Source organism: Meleagris gallopavo, chromosome 7 (assembly GCF_000146605.3).
Source record: "Meleagris gallopavo isolate NT-WF06-2002-E0010 breed Aviagen turkey brand Nicholas breeding stock chromosome 7, Turkey_5.1, whole genome shotgun sequence".
Lineage (NCBI taxonomy): Eukaryota > Metazoa > Chordata > Aves > Galliformes > Phasianidae > Meleagris > Meleagris gallopavo.
In genome coordinates, this window is record NC_015017.2 from 19,849,936 (window position 1) to 19,865,519 (window position 15,584).

Below are 15,584 nucleotides of genomic sequence, written 5' to 3' on the forward strand. Positions count from 1 at the left end.
TATTCTTCAGAGGATAGAAAATAAATTCCTGAAACGCAGTAAGAAACCCCTCCGGAGAAAACAATGAAGCCTCTTCCTTTCAGAGCCCATTTCTATTCCCAAGGGAAACAGGGATTTGATGGACCTGGCAGACTTTATTCCCAAGCCAAATTCCTCTTACATAAAAAACCCTGCTGGCTAAGCCATTCTTTCATACTCAACGAGCTCCAGCACAGCCTCTGATCCAAAGCTGGCAGTTTGACACTAGAAGAGAAGTGATTTCTCAGGTGAATATGTTGCTAACCATGCCTCCTTTCTAAGACGCTAGCTTTCTTACCAGCAAGAGGAGTAACAACATTGGTCCCTGTGGTATCTTCTCTGTGCAAGGGAGCAATGACTAATCATTATCTTATGAGTTTTCACAGAAAAGAAGGAACGGAGACACTCAAGGGGTGTTCTGTGCTGCTGGTAACTGCAGATATCTCAGCAAAATATCACGACCAGATGTCTCAAAAGATAGTGGTTAACCAAAAATAATTTGCTTTGCGTTATCCTCAGATCCATAGCCTGGGATCAAAAGGAAATCCCTGACCATAGCTTAAAACAAAATTTGTAAAGATTTAAGTGGTTCGAGTGTCTTGTTATGTTATCATAGTGAACTTGCTGAGGAAAAAAAAAAGATGTTATCATTGGACTTTTCTTCTAATGTCTTTCTTTGTGATTTGTTGTCCTGGCTGTCTTAAAGCCTCTTGTGCTTCATATACATCCACAAAAATATCCCGTTTGATTTTTTCTTTTCAATAGTCAGTAAGACAATATTTTCTAGTGCTTCTAAAGATTTCTTTAATACCCTCTGCTTTTCATTATGTTGGAAAAATGAGGGCTGAATCTTCTTACCCTGTTCTAGTATTCCTACAGCAACTTTCCCATGCCTTTGCATTGCATCCAGTTGGCTGTCACAGCTTGTACTTGTCACAAAGTCGCTTCAAGTGCAAATGATAAAGTTATGATTTGATGAGGTATTGGCTCCAGGGAAATACTGATATTGAAACTGTGTTTGTCCACAATGTATTGATCAGGACAAAGTCAATCAAGGTTTTTATTTTTTTTTTTTTTTTTTTGTGCTTCCCAGACTTATACTTGAAGTTGGTTTTCTTATATAAAATTGAGCTATTGAACATATTCAAAGGTTTTAAAAAATTTGCATGAAAATGGCAGCTAAGAAACTGGACAATTTTTCAAATCCTTATGCTAGTAGTTTTGCCTGAGAACTGAATGAAATAATCTAACTTCCATCTTTCCTCTAGTAACACCTTACCTTTATATATACACATATATACCTTACTTTTTCCTGAGTTATCACCAGTAATTGCCAGGGACTAGCAAGCAGTGAATTAGTTGATGTCTGTTTTTCAAAGCCTTATTTCTGAGCAAACATGGTGCTTTAAAAGCAAAGGCTAAATAGGACTTGATAAAATGTATAATGCAGGCAGATGATATGCAAGTTTCCCATATACATCTCCACCAATGAATCTGTGCCCCATGCTATCCCAGTCATGGGCATCTGTCTGTCAACCATGCTGTTCTGACTGCTTTGGTTCTCTGATGGGAACATGTAGGGACTCCTTGGAGACAGTCAATATCTCTTTCATTGAAATCAAGAAAAAATAGCTTGAACTGTGTCTGCAAGCAATAGCTCAAATTATGGATTGGCTGTATATTATGAGTACTCTTATAACACACTCAGGTGCATGTTATGCAAATCCTTAAATCCTAACAAACAAATCCTTTACAGAAAGCCAGATCTACAAACAAAATGTATCTTGATTTGTTTTTCTGATATGTTGTAGGCATCTTTTAGTCTTTTATAGCCATAAATTGAACTGAGATGGTCAAACAGGATGTGAAGATAAATTTTTGACCAGGAGGACAGCCAGACACTGAAACAGGTTGCCCAGAGAGGCTATGCAGTCTAAGATCACAGGGGTTTTCAAGACCAGACTGGCTGAAGCACTGATCTCGTGGCTGACCCTACCGTAGCCAGTGGTTTGGACTCATGAGATCTCCTGGTCCCTTCTCACCAAGGTCTATCCCAAGATTCTTTTTTGTAATTCATAGATGAGAAAGAGCAGGAAATGTGGATTTCAGTAATACTTAGAATAAAATAATTGGCCCACGTACAGTTGTCCTTATTAAAAGATATATCAGTACTCAAGAAAGAACATAAAGAGTATTTTATTACAACTAGCACACTCATACCACTAGGTTTTTGATTAGTTCCATTTCTTACTGTCAATATAAGAAGGATTTATTGAGTTGCAGAGCAGACTGAGAATTTCAGATAATTTTTTTGTAGCAAAATACAGAAGTGTATCTCTTTTAGTCACAACTTTATTGAGGTACTATGGTATTACAATTGCCTAGAGATAGAAAATAATTTTCTCTCCTAATCACAATTTTCCCAACAAGGTCTTAGTTTTATTCTGTGGAAGTACAAAAGCAAATTAAGATTCATTTTAAATTTTAATGAAGAGAAATACCCTTCTTCTTAGGAGCTCGCCTGCTTCTATACCTGCTGTCTCAGCTAAGTGACCAGGGTTTCATCCTGTATTACATTACTGCCATCATCAGAAATTTCATAAGCTTCAGCTCATCCCAGTCAGCATAGACAGTTGTATTACAAGTTCCTCCAGGAATTTTCTGCACTTGAACTGCCAGGATGTTTCTTATTGGTTCTAGTCTCCGTGAGTGGACTGTGGTTCTGTATTCGATAAGATTAAACTCCACACACCTTATTTTAGATTGATAAATACAAAGCTCATACAAAAAGTATCTATGACCTAGGACCTGATGTTATGTGGTTATTATCTGTTCTGGAGTAGCTCATTCATTAACAGCGACTTTACAGTAAAGTGGTCAATGTTGTTTGCATTGTTCCTAGGCTGAAAATATCAAAGATGGTATAGTGAACTGTTGAATCACTAAGGCATTTTTAAGTATGTGCAGGGCATAACTAATTAGTCTTACAGTTTCGGATAACATCTTTGTTCTGTGTCACAGAAACAAACTACTCATAATAAGCAAGCAGCTCCTGAGTTACTAAAATTTAGTTGTGTCTCACAAGCAGACTGACGCCATAAAACTCAAAGTCAACACTGTGCAACTGAACCGGGAACCTCAACATCTCTTTTCTTGTTATGATTTCCTAAGGGAATGCTTAGTGATAAAAAGACAACTAATACATCAAACGAGACAGTAAACTGATATATTATGTCAAGTCTATTTAAAACAACTTTTCTACTATAATATTCATGCAATGTTGTGCATTTTTTTTTATACCTAAATCATAATAATGCCAAATTTATGGGGATATCTAGCCACATGTCAGGTTAAATACCCTTTGAAACTGAGATCTGGACTTAATGGAATTAAACATAAGCTGAATTCAACTCTAAGTATTTACATCAAATATTTTCCAAAATTTAAAAAGTTTCTGAAATATCCAAAGTGGCTACTCTCTTGACTCAATGTAGCATCAACTGAGTTTGTCAAGATACAGCAACTTAACAATTGGATTTGAAATCTGAGCATACACTTTGAGCAAACATGAAATTTTCTGCACATACATAATTCCCTCCCTCTGTCCACACACAAATTATTGGGAAAAAAAAAAAAGTATGTGTTATATTTCAAAGCAAAGTTGTATCTACATTATTTTATCCATAGTTACAGGAGTTGCATCTTAATACAAATAAGTATTTTGATTTCATCCCCTCAGGCAAATGCATTTAACTGCAGTGCATTTGCTGAGTGCTCTGTTACCTATTCTATACCAGGAATAAGATTTTTAAGAATATACAATCATTACAGTGTGTCTAGAAGCAGCATTGCACCCTCTCTGGAGCAAACTTAAATGATTTAGTGTAAAATTTAGACTATAGCACAAATGAAAAGTAGGAGAAAAATGTCAATAAAATTGCAAGGGAGAAGTAAAGACCCTTATAGCACTTTGAAACATTAGCAATCTTATTCAGACGAAATTGCAGTATATGCACACTTCTGTAGCGTGAAAGGTCACGAATCTGCCTTCCACACTCAGTTGAGCTATTATATTAAATAAGAAAATTCACCCTGACTGCAGTTGTACTTGTGTACATCCTTCTATGCTTCCCCAAGGGAATACTGGGAGAATGGAAGGCTGTAATACATTATCCCTCACCCATGTACCCTTGCTAATCACAGCCCTTATTTGCCAAGAAAGCAAACAAACAAACAAGACTGTCATCTTCACTAATATCAGAAGTATTTTGAGAATGTCAAAATTAATGCCAAACTGAGATGGAGTTGCAGTTACACACTCCCTTCAACCAGGATGCAAATTTATAGCCACTTATAAAGTAGATGGGTGTATGGGCCCTAATATTCAAACTCAATGCACGTACTGGTTCTCTGGCATGCCTATGCTGATGCCCATCTGCTAGAGTGGCATTGTGCCACTCATAAGGTAATAACACAATTTCAACTGGAAATAGTTGCCAAGCACGTGAAGGTTTGTAATTGGAGCCAGTGCTGTGAAAGAACATATCATATAAGACCCCCTTGAGACAACACCCACTGCATTAAGCCTCTATGCATTAAGACTATTTGAGATCACAACTTTTGGATTAAATATAGAATATGTACATAGGAATACAGCTGTTATCCCAGAATACACAACATTTGTTTTAGCCAGTTGGTGAGGCTGAAAAGACAAGGCATGGAATCTCAGCAGTAATTAAGATGATGAAAACAACAACAACAACAATAATAATAATAACACAGAAATAGTAATTAGTGGCAGTAGCACTATGATATTGCTGTATTGCTGACTGCTGATGAATTTAGAGAAAATTACATTGAAGTCAAGGAGTTAAAAAATCTGGATATTCCTCATCCAGGTTATCTCAGCCAATCGCATCTTAATTGATTTTTGAATGGAATGAGTGAATCTTAAAGGTTAATAAGGGAAATTTTGTTATTTTTCTGGCCAAACTTACAGACTGGCTGAAGTTGGAAGGTACCTCTGGAGATTATCTAGTCCAACCACTTGCCATAAAGAAGGGTGGGTTTTCAGTTTCTCTGAGGCTGGAGACTGGGCAACCTTCCCCACAGTTTGGCTGTCCTAAAAGTAAAAAAAGTGAGGTTTCATATTTAAATTAAATTTCCTGTATTTCAGTTTGTGCCCACTGCCTCTTTTCCTTCCATGAAATACAACTAGTTCCATTATCTTTATCATAGAATCATAGAATGGCTTGGGTTGGAAGGGATCTTCAAGATCACTGAGCTCAAACACCCTGTAATGGGTACAGTTGAAGCCCCCTGTTGCGGATAGGGTTGATTCTATTTATGCCTATCAGATATTTATACAGACAGTTAAGATCCCCTTGAGCCTTCTCTTCTCCAGGCTGATTAGTCATAGCTCTCTCACCATCTCCTAATATGAAATATTCTTCAGTCTCTTAATTATCTTCTTGGTCTTTTGCTGGACTCGCTTCAGTAAGGCCATATCTTTCTTGTACTGAAGAGACAAGAGCTGGACTCAGCACTCTAAATTGAGATGATTAGAGGTGAAGGACAGCCTTGGTCAGCCTACTGGCAGTACTCTTCCCAGCACAGCCTGGGATGCTGTTGGTGTAATTTGCTGGGAGGACACATTGCTGGTTTGTGTTCAAGTGATTTCTTCAATCTCAGAATCAATTTCTGCAGAGCTGCTTTCCAGCTATTTGGCCCCCAGCATGTCCTTCATGCATGGAGATGCAGGACTTGGCATTTTCCTTTGTTGAACTACATGAAGTTCTTCTTGGCCCATTTTTCCAGCCTGTTTAGGTCCTTCTGAATGGCAGTACAACCACCTGGTGCATTAGTGACTTCTCTCAGTATTTATTTCCTGTAGACTTGATGAGTATGCATTCTGCCCCATCACCCATCAATAATGACCTGTTTAAAAACTCAGGATAGTCCTAGGGTGTCCTGCTAGTGACTGGCATCCAGCTGGACTTTGAGCAGCTCATTGCAACCCTTTGAGCCCAGCAGTTCCACCAGTCTTCCAGTCATCTCATTGTCCACTTATCTTATCTGTGCTTCATTAATTTGTCAATGAGGTTGTTATAGGAGACAGTGTTGAAAGTCTTGCTAAAGGCAAGATAAACAACATGTACTGCTTTACGTTCATCTACCAAGTTAGTCATTTCATTGTAGAGGGCTATCAGTTTTGTCAGGCTTGACATCTCCTTTGTAAATACATTCTGTTTACTTTGAATCACTTTCTTGTTCTTCATATGTCTGTAAATGGCTTCTGGGATTATTTCCTCCATAATTTTCCCAGGGATCGAGGTGAGGTGAGGCTGACTGCCTTGGAGTTCCCTGTGTAAATGACATTTGCTTTCTTTTGGTCCTTAGGAACCTCCCTGACTGCCATGACCTTTCTAAGATAATCAAGAGTGGCTTCACAATGACATTGACCAGCTCCTTCAGTGCTCATGGGGACATCCCATCAGGTCACATGGACTTGTGCATGTACAATTTCTTTAAATCTTCCCTGATGTGATCCTCTTCTGTACAGGGTAAGTCTTCATTGCATCACATGTTCCCACTGGTTCCAGTCCTACCTGTGGGAATTATATTTGGCCAGGTTACATCACAGACCTACCTTCTTGGGTCTGATCTTGAAAGGGCAAGCTTACTGAAAATATGGTGCATAATGAAGTAGTAAAATATTTTTACAGTCCAAAAATAACATCAAGCCCAAGATTATGAAAGAGAACTCACTTTTACCTCCAGTTTTAGGGTGTAGCTTTTGTTTATTTATTTAAAATACAAACCCCGTAGGTATATTTTAAATCGTGTTGCATTGTTCTAGTTGATTTTTTAGATTGCAAAAATTACTGTAAATAAAAATATAAAAATATACTGTAAGTATAAATATATCAAAAGTTGTGAAAATGAAACTGAGTGGTTTACTCCTAGAAAACCAGCTAGTTATTTAGCTAGTTGATTTGTAGATGCAGTCACATACCTAGACCTTTCTTGCATTTGCTCTCATGGTTGTGCCTCCTCTAAATTTAAAGATTAATAGTAGTTCTCATTTTGGCTGAGACAGAGTTTATTTTCTTCCTAGTAGCTGGTATAGAACTGTGGTTTGGATTTAAGATGAAAATACTGTTAATAACACACTAATGTTTTAGGTGTTGCTGAGCAGTGCTGACATTAAATCAAGGACTTTTCTGCTTCTCATTCTGCCCTGCCAGCAAAGAGGCTGGGGTGCACAAGGAGCTGGGAGGGAAGAGAACCAGGACAGTGACTCAGACTGGCCAAAAGGATATTCCATAACATATGACGTCTTGCTCAACCATAAAACTGGGCAGAGTTTGCTGGGGGGCCTGCAATTGCATTGCTGTCCTGTCCAAAACCAAGATACCAGTATGAAGTATAGGAAATAAAAAGAGAATTAGAGAATTAGATGTTCTCTCTAGTGCTGCATGTATAAAAACTGCTGAAGTCAATGAGAAGTAAGGAGCTTGTTCTTTTTTTCAGGATCAAGTCCTATCTGCCACAAGCTGATCTTTCTTAATCATCCTGATCACTCATGTCTGCAATATTCTTTTATCCTATATAAACTTCAGACTTTCAAAACAAACTCAATGAGGCACAGGAGGCTGTGATGAAATGAACTATGCTATTTACCAAGTAAAAAGATGAATTGGAAAGAAGGAATATTCTTGTCTGCTCATTTGGGATCCGTGCCAGTAGTTTTAAGTTTCTGAATGTTATCTTGTCAATGACTTTTCTCCAAAGTTAGTTTTTGCAAGCTGATACAGTACTTTAATATTTCTATTTTACTTAAGTGAAAATGAAAGAAAATAATGTATTTAAACCTTGGTCACCACGGAACTTGAAAAAGTATACTTCTATATGCGTCTCTCACTAAAATTAAAGCCACAGGCCCTTTAGTAGCATTCCATTTTTTACTTTGTTTTTTTTAATCAAAACATTTTGTATTTTGAGAGAGGATACAGGATATGCATATCTCCTTTGCATAACCTTCAATGAGCTTTTTAACCAGCAGGGCTCTTTTAGATACTGGCAAGGAAAAGCAGAATTTGAGACCTTTTTACAGTTTTGATTGAGAAGATGTTGTTGTTTGTTCATGGCTCCATAAAAGCAAAAATGGAAAAGGAAACCCATATATTTGAAGGAAAAATAAGCTATCTGGTGAGGAGGAAGAAGTTATAGTGTCTTGAACTAAAGGTTCAGCAGAGCCTGGGAGCAGGATGCTCTCACCATATGCAATAACTGGCTGTTCAGATCAGGAAAAGACAAGTCCTGTACATTCTTTGTGGGGAACTAGACATAGGCCCTTGGTTCATTGAGTATTAGCAGAGGCTATTGAACACACTTCTGATAGTGGCAACTTTAGATCACTGCAGAGCAAGTGCAAAAAATGTATGTATTATTTTCAAATACGTAAGGAAAAATGACAAATGAATTTGTTTCTGTAAGAGAGTCTATGTATGTAACCTATACAGAAGAAAAACATAGAAAGAGGATTCTTAATAATTCTGATTCATTCCAACTACCCTGTCGGATCCTTAAACAGTTGCTAGTGTGGACGGGGTCCAAAACAAGGAATTCTGCGAACTTCTCATGAGTACCTAAAATGGAGGAAAGGCATTAACAAATGGAGGAAATGAGTCTGGAATGAGTCTGGGATAAAAGGAAGAGAAGAAAAATGTGATGGAAATGTTAAAAGAAAGGGAAGAAAATATGATGGAAAATTATTTTGTTTAAAAGCTGGCATTTGATATTTTCAAAGGGCAAAATGTATTTTTATTTGTGACAAATGAATGTAAAAATGTGCATGCCTCATGGCCTAAAGGACAAAACAGTAGGATCAATGTTCTTTTTGTACTCTATGAAGCTTGAGATTAAAGTCCCCACTGATAAACTGAACATTCTTTAAAAGTGACCAGAAGCAAACAGTGTCTGTTTGCTGCTACTTTATTAGAAAGATACCACTGAGAATAGCTAAGAATACTATTTGATCTTAAACAGGTTGACCAGATTATTACAGTTGGCTCCAGTACATGAGATGCTTTCTGCAAATTATTGTTTCTGGTTATAAACCTTTATAATATCTCTGAATGAATTATGTATGTATTTCATGTTTTCTTTTCTTTTATCAGCCTTGATGTTCTCATTTCAAGTTTCACCCTAGCCTCCTAATAATGCAATATTGAGGCCATTCAGACACTAATTATGCCTCCATGGCTTTCTTGAAATGACTAAATCAGCATCAGTTCTATAATTATCATTAGCAAGTTTGTATCCGTGCCTCACATCACATGAAAAGCACAACTTTAAATGATTTATGAATATATGCATCTGTAACATCGAATGTGCACTTTCTAACAGTATGTGCACAAGAGGCACAGAGACACTTTAGACATATGCACACTTGTATAGACGTTCTCATCTTATCTTCATTTCACTCCAGTCTGCATCTTACACGAACATAGCCTGATTGTACAAAGGCTAATATTATATTGTTTCATTGTTAGAGAGATGTATGTATGAGATACGTCCAAAATAGGTATATTTAAGCATACGAACCAGTTAGAAGTATGGAACATGAGCAGGTGTTCACGGACTCAGTCTTTCAGACTTGATGATTTCCTAATTTTCTTTATGTTTTCACAAAAGCCTAGCAACAATAACTGACAGGACGGAAAGAAGTATACAAATGTAATTCCTCTGTATTTTCATTGTTTCTCCCTTTGAATTATTGATGTTGCCAGTAGTCATTTGTCAAGAAAACAAATCAAGATACATATACTATAGTGTTGCACTTCTGTATGTTTGTAAACTGGTTGCTCTGCATCATGTTTATATTTTAAACAAAATTGAAAAGAAAAAAAAAGAGGAGAGAATAATACAAGAAAAATAATTTCTGAATTGTTTTTAACAATAAAGACATGAAGAATAATGAGTTCCCAGAATAAAAATAGTACAGAAAGAGAGCTTGTAGATATCTTTGAGTCAGTTATACCCCACAGAATCATCTGCACACTTGGGAGTAGAGAAACAAAAAAAACAGATGTAGATGTATGCAACATAGCATCTTGTGCAGCAGTACGGTACCTCACAGCTCAGTTTGGTTTGTGGTAACAACCAATTTTTGAATGCTTTTCCTTCCTATTCTCCTCCCTCCCAATATAGATTCTTTGTTTTGCATGGAAAGTTGTGCTGATCACTGGTATTTTATGACCTACATTATTACCCTCTGGGTAGCAGAATGATAGTGCCAAACTAATTATTGCATTGTCTAATTTTAAATCCAGGTCTAGTGAGATTAACAACTTGCACATTAATTCTGAGCATCAACAGTGCACCTAACATAATGCAGTTTTAAATGAAAAAAGCCTGCTCTGAAAACTTTTATATACTTTGGTCTGGATCATAAGCTAATGTAAATTACTATAGCTCCATTGACTTCAGTGGAACTATGCTAGCGTTCCTGAGTGGATGATTTTGTCTTTTTTTTTTATTCTAGGAAATGTTTCTGGTTTGAGCCGTATGAATGTCAGAGGGGAAAACACTGATTTCACTTATATGTGTGAGATCTCATCTGTGTAAGCCCAGAACATGTCTGTTAAACTCAATGGATTAATTCCAGATTTTGATCTCTGTAAATGAGATCAGAATTGTCTTGGAATGTGCTTTTGGCTCTTAGCACCCCCTCCCCCAGCACAAACACTCAGTACAGAGAGGGATTTTTCTGTTCATCCTAATTAAGAAAGAGGGAGAGAGATAGAGAAGGACGTTCACAGTCATCGAAAGTTTGAATACTTCTTTGTAGGTAGGTACAAAACCAGACTTGGCAATGTGTCCTTACTTGCTGTTTCACCCTGCTAATTTTTGTGGAGAAGCTTTGTGTTTGGAAAAACATAGCAGCTCCCTATATCTGATATTGTCATCGATCAGTCAAATTTGGATACAACATGTAGCTTCTAACCCTACTAAAAAAAGAAACAAAACAAAAAAAACCCAAACCAACCCAAACAAAACAACAACAAAATCATACACCAACAAAAAACCTGATGCCTGATTATTGAAGAAAGAAACAGGTCCTGGAGAATGCTGAAGCATTACTTAGCCAGAACACTAAATAACAGAGTATTTAGCAAGCACAGTAGATAAAAGTTTGATTTTGAATTGAAAAACTGAGGCTGAATTGAAAAGATGCTTAGAAAAATGTTCAGTCCTTTCAGTTGCTCGAAAAGAAAAAACATCAACACTCCCTCCAATACAACCAGTTCTGTGCCTCCTCAGCATAACTGGTAGAAGACACTTAGTACAAACATTTAATTCAGAATCCTTAGATCCCCTGAATCAGAACCAGATACCCAAAGTGGTGGTACTAATGGCATCCTATGCATAGCTGCTGAAGGGCTATGTTGACCCTCATGATAATATTGTACAATACTTTGACTCATCTTTAATTCTGATTAAGCTGTGCAATTTTATCAATTTAAGGTCAAGGTCTTGAATAAATTCTTTTGTGAGGACTATTAGCAGGTCTTTTAAAATTAAAAAGACCCGTGTGTCTAATGGTCTTATGAGAATAGAATTACAAACGATGATCTTTAAAATAAATTGTAATTTTATGGATACTTATTAGGAGAATTTATTGTATTGGTAATTTGCTATATCGTAAGTGCTGCTGCCAGTGTAGTGAGTTGTAGCAGTAGAAAAGAATGCAGCAGCTACTTATTACTGTATTTTTTGTCCTTGCCTTTGGTGCTGTTGATTTGAAGTTTGGAGGAGATTGTTACAGGATATTTAAGGTTTGTGATCTCTTACTGTGCAGTAAGGATAACTTGCAAGTTGTCATGTTCTGGCTCTGATCCAGCAAAGCACTTAAGTGTGTGCTTAACTTTGAGCATTTGAGTCCAATTTACTTTTACATGATTACTCATGTGCACAAAATTAAGCACATGCTTAAGTGCCTTGTTGATTGCAGCCAATGCTGTGCATTCAGCAGATTTGAACTTTCTAAGGAAGTCAGAAGTATAAGTTAGCAAGATTTAGTTATTTTATTACAGGCAGTGGGGAAGGATGCTGTCATTGACAGCACCAAACCCAACTACATTAATTTACTTTATTAACTTCTTTGTCTCCTAAGTGAGACAATATATTTCTTGCAATCGAAGAATGTCATATAGAAGTACTGTGTTGCTTCGATAATCTGACTAGATATGTTTGAAGTCTGAATAGCTTTTTTTTTTAACTTTTTTTCATTAAATGTAAGGTTTACTTGTCTGATATATTGTTGCTTTTGAGTGTTGGAAAGGCATTTTATTTTTGGATATTTGATTAAGGCTCACAAGCACAGCATTCTTATCTAGAATGGATACAAATGCTTCACGTGTTTGAAAAGCTTTACTAGAGATGACTGCAGAGATATATTGGTAATGTTGTTTCATGATTTAAATGTATCCAATCAACATTAAAGACAATGTTTAAAGCAGTAAGTTATACACACTGTCTTTATTTTATTATAAAAGGAATTTTATTCTAAAGAGATCAATACTATCATGTAAGAGTGTTACTTAAAACAAGATACTGGTCTAAGAGTAAAGGAACATGTACTTGTGAAAGAGAAAGAGAAGGAAAAAAGGAAAAGAGAAAAAGAAGAAGAAAGGTAAAAATCTGTTCCTAAAACTAAATAAAGTCCTGTGGGCATTTTATTAGACACGCAGAACCTACGCATGTATTTTATTAGGTAAAATTTTCTGCGCACATGTGTGATTCTTAGCAATTTCAGTGTTCTGCTAAATGTTTTTCTTTTCTTTGATCCCAAAGTTAATTACATTCATCTGTAAAGTAAATGGCAGATTTTGTAATGTGCATTTGGAAATGAGATACAAAATGTTTCTGAGAAGAGCATATAGAGTGCTTGGAAAGAAAGTGTGACATTGGCTGTGATTTTGCAAGCCTGTGATTGCTTAATATCCACTATTCTAATTTCCCTCCAAAACAAAGTGATATTTTTTTTTTCTTTCCAGGGACTTACTAAATTAAATCATTAAGTATTAAGCACTGAGTAAAATACACTTTTATTACTGGTAATCATTAATTGTAGGCTGTAAGGGAGGGACACTTTGAGTGAAGTCTTCATTATAAGAACCTTTTTCCAGTTGCTTACAGCTTTGTTGAACATAGACCACTGGGCAGCAATTTTCATGCCAAATATCTGCCTTGGGCTATTTTTTCAAAACTTCCAGCAAATATGGTCAGCTGTTTCTCAGAATACACTGAGGGAAAATCAGTATTTCTTGTGTTAAGAAATTTTTGAAATTTTTGTTGACTTACAGTGGGACTCAAAGCTTGGGAAGGGAATATTCCTCCTTCACCATCCTATGAAGGTCTTCCTCAGACTGGAGAAACCTGATCCTCTGCAAAATTGTTTGCATATTTCATTTAGTAGCTTCTTCAAAGATTCTGTCTGCAGTGGATGTATTCTTTCCTGGGGCTTGCAGATCTGAGCCGGACTTGCTCTCAGATTTCTCTTTTCAGTTGCCAGTGGTGCTAAACACAAAGAGAATAAAGGTGTCTATCAGATGTTCTCAGCCTTCTTCCTGCAAATCACTGGACAACATGGAATAAGAATCAGCTTGACTGGAATGCAGAAGAGGGAGACCTTCAAGGAAGGGAAAGAAACAAAGGAAAATGTGTTTGGGCACAGGTAAAAAGCACAAGTCGAAGGTCATAAAATGTGACTGTGGTTTAGGAGAAGGATTTTGTGAGTGAAACTTGTACCAGATAGGGAGGCATCTGGGAAGGACTGTGACTCAGGGAGCAAATGAGAGATATATTGGCACAAAGACAAAGATAATACTTGTAAGGAGTTAGAGACAGGGAAAGGAAAAATAATGGCTTTGTCTTTTTTGAATCTTGGTATTCTGTAGTCACTGTCAAATGTTTCTGCAAATACTGGCCTCAAGTGGGCACCTCATCTTCCTCTAATTTAAATGGAAAAGAGCTATTTCAAATAATGAAAATAACGTTATACATTTGTTAAGGCAAATGGCAGGGATTAGTGTGGTTCTTATCCAGTTAATGAACATAGTGAAAACAAAAGGAAATGGAGAACAAAACCATAAAACATTCAACTCCTACCCATAGTTTTCCCATAGTTCCCCATGAGGGACTTTCTGTATTAAGGTTTGCTTCAATAAAAAAAGAAAAAAAAAAAAAGGAAGAGAAAAATTGTATTAAAAATGCATTTGCTACCAAAGTAAAAATATTAAGCACTCAAAATTCAAGAAATGCCAGAAGGCATAGGTCTTGTCAGATGTTTATGTGACAAACATCTATATGTTGTTCTGTTACACGGAGCACTTGCTAAATGAATATTTTTGTTGGATATTGTGAACAATTTCTCCTCTAGGATTGAAATGGAAAATGGAAGTGACTTCAGAGACCAATAGCTTTGTGGTGCCAAAAGCATCAAATAATAAAACAACCAAAAATGATCAATAAAGGGTCTGGCTTGAAATTTCAGTGAAATCAAGGGGACCATGTCCCCTTTTCACAGAAATGGAAATGAATAAACAAAAACAAAAGTATCAGGAATGCTACATCTTCAAAATCCTGGAATATAACCCAAAATGGTTGCAGATTGTGAAGTTATCAGTTTTTATATCAGCACAGAGACAATGCAAAAGTTAATTGTGGACAAAAGCAGATAGATGTGCTCAAAGTAAATCTTTTATTTTCTGACACAGTCAGGAGTAATATTTAGTGAAGCATATGGTCAAGTGATTTCTGTGATACCCGGTACTGCCCAGTACCTTAGCTGGCACATTGTGTGCTGAAGGATTCAAAGAAGATATTGTGTGTTCCCAGCTTAGTCACTGACCTGGGACTTAGGTTTGTTTGAAGCTCCAGTCAAACTGTGTAGAACTGCAATAAGCTGGCACGGAGGAATTTTTCCTTTGCTTGGGAAAAACCTGGAAGCAACATGTACATTTCATGGATATTTGCAATGCATTCGTCCTCTGTGTTTGACTCGTTGGTTTTCCCCTTGTTGCTAGAGGGCTTATTTAGGGCACTGGTTCAGCAAGGTGTTATTTGCCTGTATGCAAGAAAGAGACAATCACTTCTAATCTACATTGACACAAGGTCCATCCATGTGTAATTTCTTCTTGGGATTCCCAGCTCTAGCAACCACAGCAGCCATTGCATCCATGCCGACACTCCAAAAGGCAGCGGGTATGATTCTTCTGGGGAGCAAACTGAATCTCTATCTAAAGAGACAGGTCTCTATGACTGACCAAGCTGGTCAGAGAGATAAGAAGTAGCATTTCCTGATGAGGAGGCCCATGAAGGTGTTTCCTGCCATACATTCTGAAAATGTGCCAACACATGGGATCTGGAGCCACCTCAGCAGCTTGATGGGGATCTGAAGAGTTGAAATATCTGATTTGGGTTCCCTGAGCGCAAAGGAGTTGTGCTCCTAACAAAGGACAAGAATAGTTTATATGACCAAACCACCACCACCACCA